This window comes from Portunus trituberculatus, chromosome 15, assembly GCF_017591435.1.
Source record: "Portunus trituberculatus isolate SZX2019 chromosome 15, ASM1759143v1, whole genome shotgun sequence".
Taxonomy (NCBI): domain Eukaryota; kingdom Metazoa; phylum Arthropoda; class Malacostraca; order Decapoda; family Portunidae; genus Portunus; species Portunus trituberculatus.
In genome coordinates, this window is record NC_059269.1 from 8192017 (window position 1) to 8206128 (window position 14112).

The window sequence follows — 14112 nt, forward strand, 5'->3', positions numbered from 1 at the left end:
CTACACGACCCAATGTCCATCTCCCACTTGTCAAATGCTTCGCTTGAACTATTCATCAGCCGCCAGTCACCTAATATTGAGTCTCTGTTTGACGAGTGCATGATTCAGCGGTTCAGAGAAGGGCAAGTGAGAGAGGGAAGGCGAGGCGAGAGCTGTGTAAGGCGAGAGACCGTGAGTAGTAACAGCAGACGAAAAGGGTACCCGTCAAAAGACACTATGATAACAGATACAGGAGGAAATGAGGAAGGTAACGGGGTGAAAATGAGAAAGGATAAGGAGAGATGAAAAGTTGACTGGAAGATAGGGAAAGAGAGAGAGGAAGGAAGAGGGAAGTGGAGGAATATAAAAAGATGAAGGGAGGGGTTGAAGGAGGGAAGAGATAAAGGGCGAAAAAGAGAGAGGGGATGATGGTGAGTTGAGGAGAAAGAACAGTGGAAGAGAGGAGGTTGAGCAATGTAGGAGAGGGGAGTGGTGGTGGTGGTGGTGGCAATGGTGTGGTAAGGGGTGGAGGGGAGGAAGTAGGAAGGTAGCCTCGTGGGAAGGTGCAGGTGGTGGTAGGTTGCCATCCAGCACTTTGTAGGTAGCAAGGCTCTCGCGGGGCGCCAATGAATACCAGTTGTAAAGGCGAGGAATAATATCTTGATTAAGAAGACCTCGGTACTTTTAAAATGTCTATATGCTACTCTCTCTCTCTCTCTCTCTCTCTCTCTCTCTCTCTCTCTCTCTCTCTCTGACTGAGCCGCTAGATAATGCGCCATCCATGAACAAGAGAGGAACATGCTGCGTCGTGTTCCGCTGCTTCCTGTCCCTTCCTCCCCATTGAATCCGTACTCTCGTTACCTCGGAACCATTTTGCACCGACATTCACGCAGAGAGAGAGAGAGAGAGAGAGAGAGAGAGAGTTTACAAATATATTTCAAGGATAATAAAAAAGGGAAACACTTCATAAATCAAGTAAATCTGGCAAGAAAAGAGAAGAAATAATAAATAGAAGACAGTACAAAAAAATCTTTGGATACTTTCAAGTGCTGGAGCGTGCAGGGAAACAATGAGTGAAGTGATTAGTTAGCGTTAGATGGTTCCCTAAAAATACACCGTTCTTCACCTGACACTGAAAGAGCTGAACAGTATCAATCACCTCTGCTTACCTGTTTAGTATGGGTGTCTTCATGCAATGACCTTATATTAGGACGTGGTGACTTGTCTGTTCCCGCTGTAGAAAGCCAAGAAATGACGAGGACGCGAGCTGGAAAGGAGAAGAGAGAAAAGAAATAGTTTATGGGGAGAACCTCTTTGGCAGGCTTCGAAATCATCTTGTTATTCTGCTACCCCCTAAAAGGAATGGAGACGGAGAAAAGGAAGATGGAAAAACGCAGGAGAGGATTTAGAAAGGAAAGGAGAAAGAAAACGGGAGAAAAAGAAATCATGGGAGGAATCTGAATATAAGGAGTAAAGTTAGTACGGACAGAAAACAAATGAAAGAAGGAAGGAAGAGGAGGTGGCGAAGAAGAGATGAACGAAGCAGAGGAAAGAGAGTGAGGGATGATTGAGAGAGAGAGTCGTTCGGATAAAATGCGTGCAGGGAAATTTAAGGTGATGGAGAAAAATTAAGAGGTGATAGGAGAGGAAGGTGACAGAAGCGAAGAAATGCAGTGAAGAATGAGACAGAAAATGTAACTGAAATAAGAGGATGGAAGGAAACAAAGGAAGCGAAAAATACTTTGAAACAATTTTCTCTCTCTCTCTCTCTCTCTCTCTCTCTCTCTCTCTCTCTCTCTCATTATCAACCACAACGTACACTGTAATACACTAGACATTTTAGGAACTAAGATAAAAGATTATAGTCAAATTACATGGCCACATATACTACACAACTACATTATATACACACCTACGTACAGGCGCCAAGGTACAGCTGTTCACGTACCCTATAATGGCAAGCTACACTGTTTCGCTGCCTCTAGCACAGTAATCATGCCATCTCAGTCACGCAAGCACCTCAGCACTAGCACTAGCACTGCCACTGGGCCTGCACCCGCTAACTGGACGAAGCTAATCTTGTCCGACCCTATATTTTTACTAATACACTTATTCATCTATAATCTCCAGGTACTTTTCATGCACAAACAGTCTGATATAGAACAAATAACTAAGGGTTTTCATCGAGGTACAAATTTGATGCACATTTGGAAAGAAAACGTGAAAGTGTCAGCCAATGAGCGTGTGAGATCATTGCCAAGTAATAAAGTTACCATGTTCGCGTGTTCTCAGCTGGGGAAATTACTATACCAGACTCAGTATTGAAGGTCATTCATATCATAATGGTAGGTATGGGTTAGTATACGAAGCTACGGAACTCGATAAAGACTTTGTCACACGATCAGAAGGCAAAAAGGGTGATTCAGTATAAGAGCGGGAATGCGAGGAAACTCATCGTGTACACGTGTGGAACTCAAGACCAAAGCACCATCCTTGCTTGAGTAGGTTCATCAACGATTCCAAACTCCAATTGAACCGCACTTCGTCAAAGAAACTGCTGAGAAGCCCATCACTACTCACTCGCCTTTACAGTCCGAAAACCAACAGTTCATCTTTCGCCCTTGGCCTACACTAAAGAGGCAAACAACGGTGCTTTCTTAATTAGAAATTCTGGCTTTGGTAATTAAGAACCGTTATCTTGAGCGTGTATATTTCGAAGCTTCGAATCACTGCTAGGATTCGAACTAATCTTATACGCTTGAGAAACCATTGGCTCTATCTACGATAGTTACTACAATGCCACGACACCCAAGAGATAAAGTAGGGCAATCTGGTTAATGTCTAAAGCTTTTAGGGATCATATGACCCTGATACTGAAGTCAGTCAATAAATCAGTCAATCAAAAGACCAGGCAATCAACAAACCAACCAAGCAAAGAACCAGACATTTAGTCAGCCAAGCAACAAACCATGCAATCGACCAACCAACCAAACACTCACTCCCCTATACAGACTCAAACAACAAGGACACGAACATGCACACAGTAGTAATCCACTAAGAATAACGCTGCTATGATCTCACGTACTAAATTTCGCTTCACGCTCCAAATGAACAAAACTCTACCGCCCGCATACTCTTGACTTCCAAATGACTGTGACACATGCAAGTACAGGAGGTATTTTTAACTTTTCTATCGATAAAGTGAAAGTGAACGTGAGGAATATAGCACATGTCGCCCTGATTAACCCTGTGTAGCTACTGTCTAAAAACACAGCCCCATCTAATCCACAAGTGTTTGAAATATGCAATACAAACTGAAGTCATCTAAAGCACGCAGCCTTGAGTCACACCTGTCTACAATCAGTCTCATCAAGTCTACACTTGTCAAGAATACAGCTCCATTCATCCCACACCTGCCTAGAAAACATACTTCTATTAAATCAACTCCTATCAAGAATATTCACTCCTACTTAACGCATACCTGTTTGGCACACGCACACTTACGTAATCTACACCAGTCTCGAAAAAGCAAATGGATCAAGCTCACACCAGTCTGGAAAGCTAAGTCTTATTAAGTCCACACATGCCTAAAACTCATTCTTATTTAAGCAATACCTGCCATGATCACTTAACATGACTCACTTCATACCTATCTAAACACATAGTCCCATTAATTACGCACATATCAAAAACATATATGAACAAATGCTCAGCGTCATCTAACCTATATACTTCCAGAAAATAACCCATTAACCCCTTCAGTAATTAAATGCATTTTTATCATGAGTTTGGGGTGTGATTAGACGATTTTATTGACATTAGGAAAGGTCTATGGAGGTCAGAAGATTAATGACCAGTTTTTACCATTTCAACACCTACAAATGTTTCTGAAGTTATATAAGATTGCCAAATACTAAGCAGAATAAATATAAAAACGCGTCATTGTACTGAAGGGTTTAAGCCCACGCTCATCTAAAACACGTAGCTTATTTAACTCATACCCATCCACAACACACTGTCCTATTACGCCTACATCTGTCTAGAACACGAGAACACGTACCCTATATATCCTATAATTTAAGAACGTGTGTAGTACAACCCAATTTCTGAACACCATCCCAACAACCTTCCTCATTAAACTTTTTTTCCAATTAACGTAACAGTTCTAAACGAGTGTAAGTTGTTCTAATTAAGTTTTGAAATTTGCATGTTGAATGGTGGTAGCAAAGTTAGATTAAGAGAGGTAGGTTGCTCTGTACAGGTCTCCCAAGTAAGCACGAGGGAAATATGAAGGAATTAGTGGAGTGAAGGAGATGATGGAAGGAAGAAAGAAATTAGATGTTAGATATGTTAGAAAGTTAGATAGATAGGTGAAATATACGCTCTCTCTCTCTCTCTCTCTCTCTCTCTCTCTCTCTCTCTCTCTCTCTCTCTCTCACACACACACACACACACACACACACACACACACACACACACACACACACAAGGCAATTAACCATGGCAGTTAAATGGAAAGTTAGTAATTTTCATCAATACTTTAAAACGGTATGTAACAGCGCACATACATAGATGTGTGTGTGTGTGTGTGTGTGTGTGTGTGTGTGTGTGTGTGTGTGTGTGTGTGTGTGTGTGTGTGTGTGTGTGTGTGTGTGTGTGTGTGTGTGTATGCACATCATCTTTGTAGGTGTCAGGTCAATTACATTATTACTACTACTACTGCTACTACTACCACCACCTCCTACTAGGTACTACTACTACTACTACTACTACTACTACTACTACTACTACTACTACTACTACTACTACTACTACTACTACTACTACCACTACTACTACTACTACTACTACTACTACTATTACTACTACTACTACTACTACTACTACTACTACTAATAATAATAATAATAATAATAATAATAATAATAATAATAATAATAATAATAATAATAATAATAATAATAATAATAATAATAATAATAATAATAACAACAACAACAACAACAACAACAACAACAACAACAACAACAACAACAACAACAACAACAACAACAACAACAACAACAACAATAATAAAAATGATAATAAGATAATGATAATAATAATAATAATTATTATTATTATTATTATTATTATCATTATTATTATTATTATTATTATTATTATTATTATTATTATTATTATTATTATTATTATTATCATTATAAAGACAATAATGATAAGGATAATGATAATAATTTTTATTACTACTACTACTACTACTACTACTATTATCATTATAGTAGTAGTAGTAATAACATTATTAATCATAATAATAACTCTCTCTCTCTCTCTCTCTCTCTCTCTCTCTCTCTCTCTCTCTCTCTCTCTCTCTCTCTCAAGCAATACATCTCTACACAAGCAAACAGTCCTCTTGAAGGAGAAGACTCCGTTACCTTCCGGAATGAAATTTCCTGACCGCGCCGAGATTCCACTTCAATTTCACCAAAAAAAAAAAGCACAACCATCAATCAGAGAAGGAAGATCAGCCAGGAAAATGTGCAGCGCTGCCATTCCCACACAACTCAAGCGTCCCATGCACTGACAGGTTATGAGAGCGAAGTCTTCATCAGATAAAGTTTCCTAATGCACTAAAGGTCTGAGGTTCAATGAGTCTAGCGAAGTCACCATACAAAATATTCTTTTAAATACCTGATGATGTTTAATGTTAGGATAATGTACTGTAAACTTAGATGCATACTGTTCTTATTCAGAAATTATGCGCCCTCTGTTATTTGAGTCTTCAAATTGCCGGACAGGTTGGTCAAGCTCTGGGAGATTGTGACTGAAGTATTGGTGTGTGCATAACTCCTGTTTGCCTTTTTAATTCAAACATTTTTACCCATAGGTACAGCTCACAGTTCCCTAAATGAGAATAAAAGCATAATGTACAAATGCTAAATTATTTTTAAGTTGGTTTTCTTTACTTTTTGTCTCACTAGATTAGCGTCGACATCTTGTACATTTCTTTCCATCACTTTTAACTCCCCGCGTGCTTTTGTCAGTATAATGAATACAAGGACGCATATTTAGGCCTGTTGTTTTGTAAGTAACCTGCTAAGCACCACACACTGCCACACACACTCGCCCCAATCACCTCAGAGTGAACCAACAACAACCGGCGCCCATTCCCGCTGATCCCCCTTATATGGCTGCAGGTAAACACCTTTCGCACCTGATTTCATATACTCCCTTGTAGCATCGTACTCGCAAACACCATCTCCTCCCTTTAGCCTTCCTGTTTAACTGCACTCCTCTTCACGCCCTCCTACCCCACTCAACACATGCAATCTCTTCGGGTGTGAATGCTGGTTCCTCGGATTTTCCTGGCGAAGTGGAAGTGAAGGTCCGTGTTTATACACAAGTTGCATGTCATCGCTTAAGTCTCCCCTCCTCTTGTTCAACGTGTATCCCCACAAGAGTGATTCTCCCAGCCTTTCCATAAGTACTCCTGCCTTCCATAATTCAGTAACCGAGCCAACTAACACGATCACGCATATCCCGCGGGAAAACAAATACTCGGTGTCGTCACGTGAGGAGTGGCCGCTCAAGGGTACAATCTAGAAGTGAGGGCGGAGACCAGGATTTGCATATAGAAAGGCGGTAGCGCTGGGGCGTGTCTCAGTGGCGGTTGGTGACACTGAAACTATTACTTGTGTATTTCCTTTTCAAGTTCTCTCACTCCTTTTGTTACTCTCTTTTACTCTCTTTCTATGAGGGCTTATGAATAGTATCTCCTCCAGCCTGCTTCATCTTAGCTCACTGGAAGGGAGGATGCCATGCTTGGGTTTGGAAGAAGAGTATTCCAAAAGTTCTTGCCCAAGGACTGTACAAGCTGATTAAAGTCTTATAGCAATTTACAAGCGTTCTTTATTATTATTATCATTATTTTATTATTTCATTATTATCATTATTTTATTATTATTATTATTATTATTATTATTATTATTATTATTATTATTATTATTATTATTATTATTATTATTATTATTATTATTATTATTATTATTATTATTACTATTATTATTATTATTATTACTATTATTATTATTATTGTTATTATTATTGTTGTTATTATTATTGTTGTTGTTGTTATTATTTTTGCTGTTGTTGTTCTTGTTGTTCTTGTTCTTGTTGTTGTGTTGCTATCATTATTATCATTATTATTATTATTTTTTTTTTTTTTATTACTATTATTATTATTATTATTATTATTATTATTATTATTATTATTTTTATTATTATTATTATTATTATTATTATTAAAATTATTATTAGTGTTATTATAACTATTATTTCTATTACAATTATTATCATTATTCTTTCGCTGTGATTATAAACGTTATTTTTTAAACGAATATATTCAAGCGAGTTGTTTTTCTGAATTTTTCACTAGAACTGTACAACCCGATTAAATTCAAACAGACAAGTGTTTTCTTTTCCCATCCTTTCATCGTGATCAAAGAAATATTTTTTTAAACACTTTCTTTTTACTTTCACAATATTCGTGTGTGTGTGTGTGTGTGTGTGTGTGTGTGTGTGTGTGTGTGTGTGTGTGTGTGTATGGAGCCAGTGATGTAGGATCGGCGCACTCAGCTCACAGCCTGTATGTATACAGAGCCTGTGGTTCCGGACATCAAACCAGACGGAGACAATTTGCTCTTTGTTTCCTTTCACGCTACAAGTTTCCCGCCACGACGCCCTAAGCCAACCCGGCGTGGCCTCTGTCTAATCCTCACAATGAGACAATGAAGGAGACTTCAGCGGTAGGGAACGAATGCCAGGGCGCGGCTGTCCAGGGAGTCAGACGAGGTCTTTCAGTGACCACGTGCTCTAATCTGCCCTCGCCGCCACTCTCCCTCCCTCCACATTGTGAACAACAGTCTGCCGGGTCCGCCTAACAACTAGTCTTCTGGTTTTGTCATGAGAAATTCCAGAATGTAAGTGCTTGACTACAAATACGAAACCCTATTTCTGTTTTCGAATACTTAAAAAAAAAAAAAAGTGTTTTACTGTTTACCATGTGATGAGTGTTTTGTCTATTGTGTTGGGATGACGGTATTTATGTACTTCCCTCGTGCCCTATAAATTCACATTCATTGCAGAAAACGCTTTTGCTTGTAGAATCATTTTATCAATCCTTCACACATTAACACCTTTAAAAACCGTAACCTATAAAGAAAACATGTCATGAATAAACACGCATCAAAAACCAAATAGATAAAAAAAGATAAATAAATAAACCACATAAAGCATTCTGAGACCACTCCATCATTACTTCACACATTAACACACATAAGAACCATAACCCCGTAAAAACAAGAAAAATGAGTCTGCGTAAGCGAGGGAAAGGGACGCTGTACACAGGCCGGTGTGTGCCAAGGAGATTGAGTGAAGTGGAGCTCCATGGGTGGGCGGGCCCGATAAAATCTCCGTAAGTGGCTAAAGGTGGCTATTGTAGGCGAGAAATAGCGAAAAACAAAGTGGTTATAGCTCCGAGGCACGGCCAGGGCAATAAGTGTGAGATCTGGAGTTTATCATCCTTAGGCAGCGGCAGCACGCGGGACCATCAGTCACTATCATAGGGAAGGAGCGAGCAGGGCCGCGATGTTGGGGGGAGGCCCTGGGGATAATGGGCTTGCCAATACTAGTTTATCTGCCATTACTGCTATGAATCTCTCTCTCTCTCTCTCTCTCTCTCTCTCTCTCTCTCTCACCACGATGATTCAAAGGATGGTTATCTGAGTATCGCCAGGAGATGTAAAGGATGGTTCTCTCAGTATAACTTCGAGATGCAAAGGTTGGTTTTCCCTGTATCCTTAGATGCAAATGATGGCTTTCTCGGTATCGTGATCTGAAATGCCTAAACACAACACTAGAAACAACCAGGAAATTCACGTCTTGCATAGTATTTCGGTTTCGGAGTCATTTAAGTTAACGTGGCTTGTTTTATATTCCCTTGAACTAAAATAACAGACTGAGATGAACTCGTATGAAAAGTCTAAGCGTGCTATTCCACAAAACATTCTTCCTCGAACCACAACCTTCAACAATATCTATATCAGCTTAGGCGGCAATGTCTATAATTAACTATCTACCTATTTACCTATCTAATTGTCTACTAGTATCCGTCTGCCTGCATAGAAAGTACAACAATAACGTCGTTCAGTAAAAAAAAAAAAAAAATTAGTTATTCATCTACTTGTTCATCTATCAGCCTTTCTGTTTGGTACCTCCTATCTACTACTCTATCTACCTGTCAGTATCAGCCTGTCTGCATAAAAAGTCCAACAATAATGTCGCTTAGTAAGAAATTTTGTTTATTTAAGACTGTCAGAGAGAGAGAGAGAGAGAGAGAGAGAGAGAGAGAGAGAGAGAGAGAGAGAGAGAGAGAGAATAAGGTAGAACAAAAACTGAATATCTTTTTAACATTACTCAAGCAACCACCATCAGCAAACAGACACCCACCAGTCTCAACTCTTTCCCCAATCAGCGGCAACCGTCAGAGCGACAATCCAAGTGACAGCACCACTACGTCCCTAATTGTTGCTGGAAAATCCTTAACATGTTTAGCTGCAACCACAAGGAAGAGCATTAAAAAGATTCCTCGTTTTCTTTTTGTGATTATTGCCATTTTACATTGATTTTGCTCTTTTCTGGTTTTTATTTTCTTTTGTTTTATTTCGGTTCTTTTTTTCTTTTTTATCCTTTTCTTCGTTTGCTTTACTTTTCTACTTTTTTTCTATTTTTTCCTTATTTCCCATTTTCCTTCTGTTTTTTTTTATTATTATTCTCCTTCCTGTTTCTCCTTTTCTTATCCTTCCTACTCTGCTTGTACTTCCTCTTCTGCTGCTACTGCTGCCTTTCTTCTTATTGTATATCATTTTCATCACCATCTTTATCTTTTTCTCTTTTATTCTTTGTTTTTTTCTACTTTTTACCCTGCTATTCTCCACCTTAAACTAAATACTAGGTTTTTCTCGAAATCTGACGAATCAAATTTATACAATAAGCGTTCGATTTAGAAATAACAGTAACAATGTACATCAAATTTACATATTACTTGACCACTTTTCAGACATTTTCTTCAAAACACTACAAAATACTGAGTACTCTTTAAAGATTATAGTTTTTTAGTTTTGTTTTATCGTTGAATACTGAAAGCAAAGCCTTCTTATAAACATAAACATCGGTGGTAACGGGAATAACGTAAGTTTAGAGTTACACATAATCACAATTATATTTTGTTTTATACAAAGCTCCTATATCGTATTTCACGATTTAAAAAAGCATGTTTTCATACCGAACATGATTCTATAAGCCGTAAAATTCACTTAATAAATATAAATAACCCACGAAACACTCAAATTCGTCTTGGAATCTTTAAACATTCAACATTTTTTCACGTGAAGAAGTAACGTCCCACTGCCTGGCATCTCTGAGCATCACAAGCCGAGCGCATCTTAGCTCACGCGTCACAAGGGAGAATCAGTGCAATGGCTCAAAGCTGCCTCGCCGACTGCCGACTCAAAATGGGTGACTGAACGGAGGGGAAAGTCCATTCCAGAAATTAACTGCCAATGACTCTGGAAACTCGGTCCAGAGAAAAAAAATATATATACATATTCCTGAACAGCTCGAATCACTTAAGAAAATTAATGTCAAAGCGCAGGGAGTTTTTGCACACACTCAAGTCTGGGGTGGTTAGGAGCCAGCCTGGGTTTGATGGAGTGGGCTGAGGAGGAGGGCACCACTAAGACCAGTCCACATGAAAGAGACTACCTAAAATACTCATACAGTAAGACCCTTTTCTCTCTCTCTCTCTCTCTCTCTCTCTCTCTTCACATCACATAATCATTGCACGTATGACTAACCAGGAAGAAGAAGAAGAAGAAGACGAAGAAGAAGGACTGGTGAGGGAGGGAGGAAGAAAAGGAGCATGTCTTCACTCAGCCCCCCTGTGACTTAACCCGCCTGTAATTAGCTCGTACCGCCATTTTCGCCATAAAGTCGCTCTCTTTGATTTGCCGCTGCCTTTATCCACTGCGGCTATATTGACGTGAAATCTTACTTCCCTCCCCTCCCTCACTTCCTAGCCTCTATCACTACCCATCCTCCCTCACGACCTGTCCTCCTTTTCTCCCTGTAATCCTTCACTCCCTGCTCTTCCTCACTCCCGGTTACGCCATGTGGGAGAAAATCAGCATTAGTGGTAGTAAAATGTTAATGATAGCGATGTGGTGGTAGTAGTAGTAGTAGTAGTAGTAGTAGTAGTAGTAGTAGTAGTAGTAGTAGTAGTAGTAGTAGTAGTAGTAGTAGTAGTGGTGGTGGTGGTGGTGGTGATGGTAGTGGTGGTGGTGGTGGTTGTAAGTAGTAGCATGACTAATTTCAACCTTAACTAATTCCGTGGCAAATTCTCCTAAATTTAATCAAACACGACTTAGCCCAATGCCATAGCAAATCCTGCACACCTAAGATAACCTAACCTGACAAATACTACGACAAATTCTCCTAACTTAACCTAACCTACTGAAAGGGAATATAACAATCACGCGGGGAAATCTTGCGGATATAACGCTCTTAAGGGAAATTCAACTGAGGGGAAATTTATGACACACTAATTAAAATCTCTCCCGGAGCCTCCATTCTATAGTCAACAGCGGGTAAAACAAACAAGGACGTGGAACTAGAAACCTTCCTATTACAAATTACATAACCCCACAGAATAAGGGAGAACAAGGTAATGCGCGTCACTTAATACCATTTTTCTACTTTAACTTAATCTCCTCCCGCTTCCTTTCTTCTCTAATTCAGTCCCGTATTTGCTAGAAAGAGGTTGGGCTTATATAAAAAAAAAAGTCTAATATTCCATTTTTAGTATTAATAATTAGAGAACGGCAGCTTTCCATCTCAAAAAGGTATCTTATGTCATCCCTCTCTCCCTTTCCTTTTATTCTTTTTTTATTATTAGAAAGGTTCTCACGAGTCCGTAGAGGCAGGGAGAGAGTGGAGAGAAGGAGGAGGAAAGGTTGGAGGGAGAGGAGGCAAGGCGAGAAGATGGTGGGGGATGGAGAGGGTATAAATGGACAGAAGGAAAAGGGAGGCAGGCAAGACGGATGGAAGAAAAACAGAAGGAAAGGAAGAAGGAAGGAATGAAGGAAGGAAGGAAAGAAAGAAAAGAATGAAAAGGTAGATAGAAAGAAAGATAGTAAGTAGAGGAATAAAATTAAACAAAAGGTATAAAGAAAAGAGTGAAAGGAAGTAAGGAACAAATAGAAAGAAAGAAGAAGGAAATGGAATAAAATGATATATGTAAAAGAAGTAAAGAAAAAAGAAGGAATAGATGAATAAGACAAAACTAAAGAAATAAGGTAAGAAAGGACAAGAAGTGTAGGCAGGAAGAAAGGAAGGAAGGAGGAAATAAAGTATAGAGAATGAAAGAAACAGAACGGAGGAGAGACACGATTGTGAAGTTAGAGAAATAAAACGAAAGGAAAGAAATTAAGAAATAAAGGATAGAGAAAGGAAAAAAAAAAGAAAGAAGGAAGGATAAGCAGAAAGGAGGAAAGAGACGAAAAGAAAATGGAATGAAAGGATATGAGACAAAACAGAATAATAAGACAAAACTGAAGAAATGAACAAAGAAAGTTAGAAAGAATAGAAAAGATAAAAAAAGAAAAGGAAAAGGGAAGGAAAAGTAGGTAGGGAGAAGTAACGAGAAGAAAAGACATGGAGTGATACGAAAAAGAAGAATAAGATGAAATTAAAGAAACGAACCAAGGAAGGAAGGAAGGAAGGATAGGAAAGTAGGGAGGAGAGAAGAGGTAAGGCCAAGTCCCTCGAGCGGCATAAATCTTCCCGCCAGACCCCGTTAGCACCCGTCCCAGAGCCGCCGCCAGCAACCCCATAAATAGCCCCGCGGCTGCTCCTCACCAGGTGCTGTAATAAATATCAAGTAATACAAGTTCACTTTCCGCTAAATAGGAATATACTGCACACACTCACCCAACTGTATTTCATCTCCGAGACACTCCCCGCCAGCATGCATCCCAATTCACACGTGTACAGATGCTCTCCCGCTATCTTTTTTGGGGGTTTAACTAGTTTTTTTTACTCTTCCTTCGTCTTGTACGTGAGATAAACGGAGGTGCGTGTCACTCCTCACCACTCGCCTGTGTGGGGAATTTGCCTAACGCTGCAAGACAGTCAAGTGGTGAGAGAGAGAGAGAGAGAGAGAGAGAGAGAGAGAGAGAGAGAGAGAGAGAGAGAGAGAGAGAGAGAGAGAGAGAGAGTCCATCTGTACCGCCTAAAAATATACAGGAACAAGAACAGGAAGAACAAGAACAGGAAGAGAAGAGAACGAGGAGAACGAGAACGAGAACGAGAACGACAATGACAACGACAACGAGGACGAGGACAAGGACGAGGAAAAAAAAACAGCAACAAAAACAATAACCAGACAAAAACAAACCAACAGGGAAGTCACAGCCATGAAACCTAACCTAAGCTAACCTAACCTAACACAAAACTAAATAGAATACACCATCTCAACAGTACTTTACGCAAGACACAAGGCAATGAGAACAGTAGAGGGAGGAGGAAGGGACAAACAAGGCGGCGGTGGTGATGGTGGCGGTGGTGAGAAGGTGGACAGAACACGGCGCAGAAAGGAGAAAGGCACGTCACTAGCGTAAATTACGGATTGCTGTTAACCGAATCTGTCTCTTGAGGGGAAGTAATCGGTCTTCGGGGTGATATCAAAGGAAACATTTAAATTCAGAGCCAAGGAAATCCCGAGAGAAATGGAAAAGATTGCATTTGAGACATTCCTTGATTTTTCTGAGGCTCCACAGATGCGTACGCCTGATCGGGGAGATGGATCGCAGCGCTGGTGCACGGAGGGAAGGGACACCGTCTATGGTCCCCACTAAGAAATACTGTTGTTCTCGCCACGGTTGATTTTTCTTGTTTTTAGAATGAAAGATACTACGTGTTACACAATGCAAGAGCGTCTTTGGATAAAAATAAAGAATGAAAATAAAAAGTTGTTCTGCTTTGGCATTTTCGTTTAATAATGATAGTGCTGGTTGATGA

At 39.6% G+C, this 14112-nt stretch overlaps 1 long non-coding RNA gene across 1 annotated transcript in view; it reads right to left on the reverse strand.

Annotated features, from left to right (window-relative positions):
• Nucleotides 1-1150: 1150 nt before the first annotated feature.
• The window catches only part of LOC123504304, a 19500-nt gene continuing 6538 nt past the window's right edge, over nucleotides 1151-14112 (reverse strand). The window contains exon 3 of the long non-coding RNA XR_006674796.1: nucleotides 1151-1246. This is a non-coding gene — a long non-coding RNA (uncharacterized LOC123504304). The remainder of the gene's footprint in view (nucleotides 1247-14112) is intronic.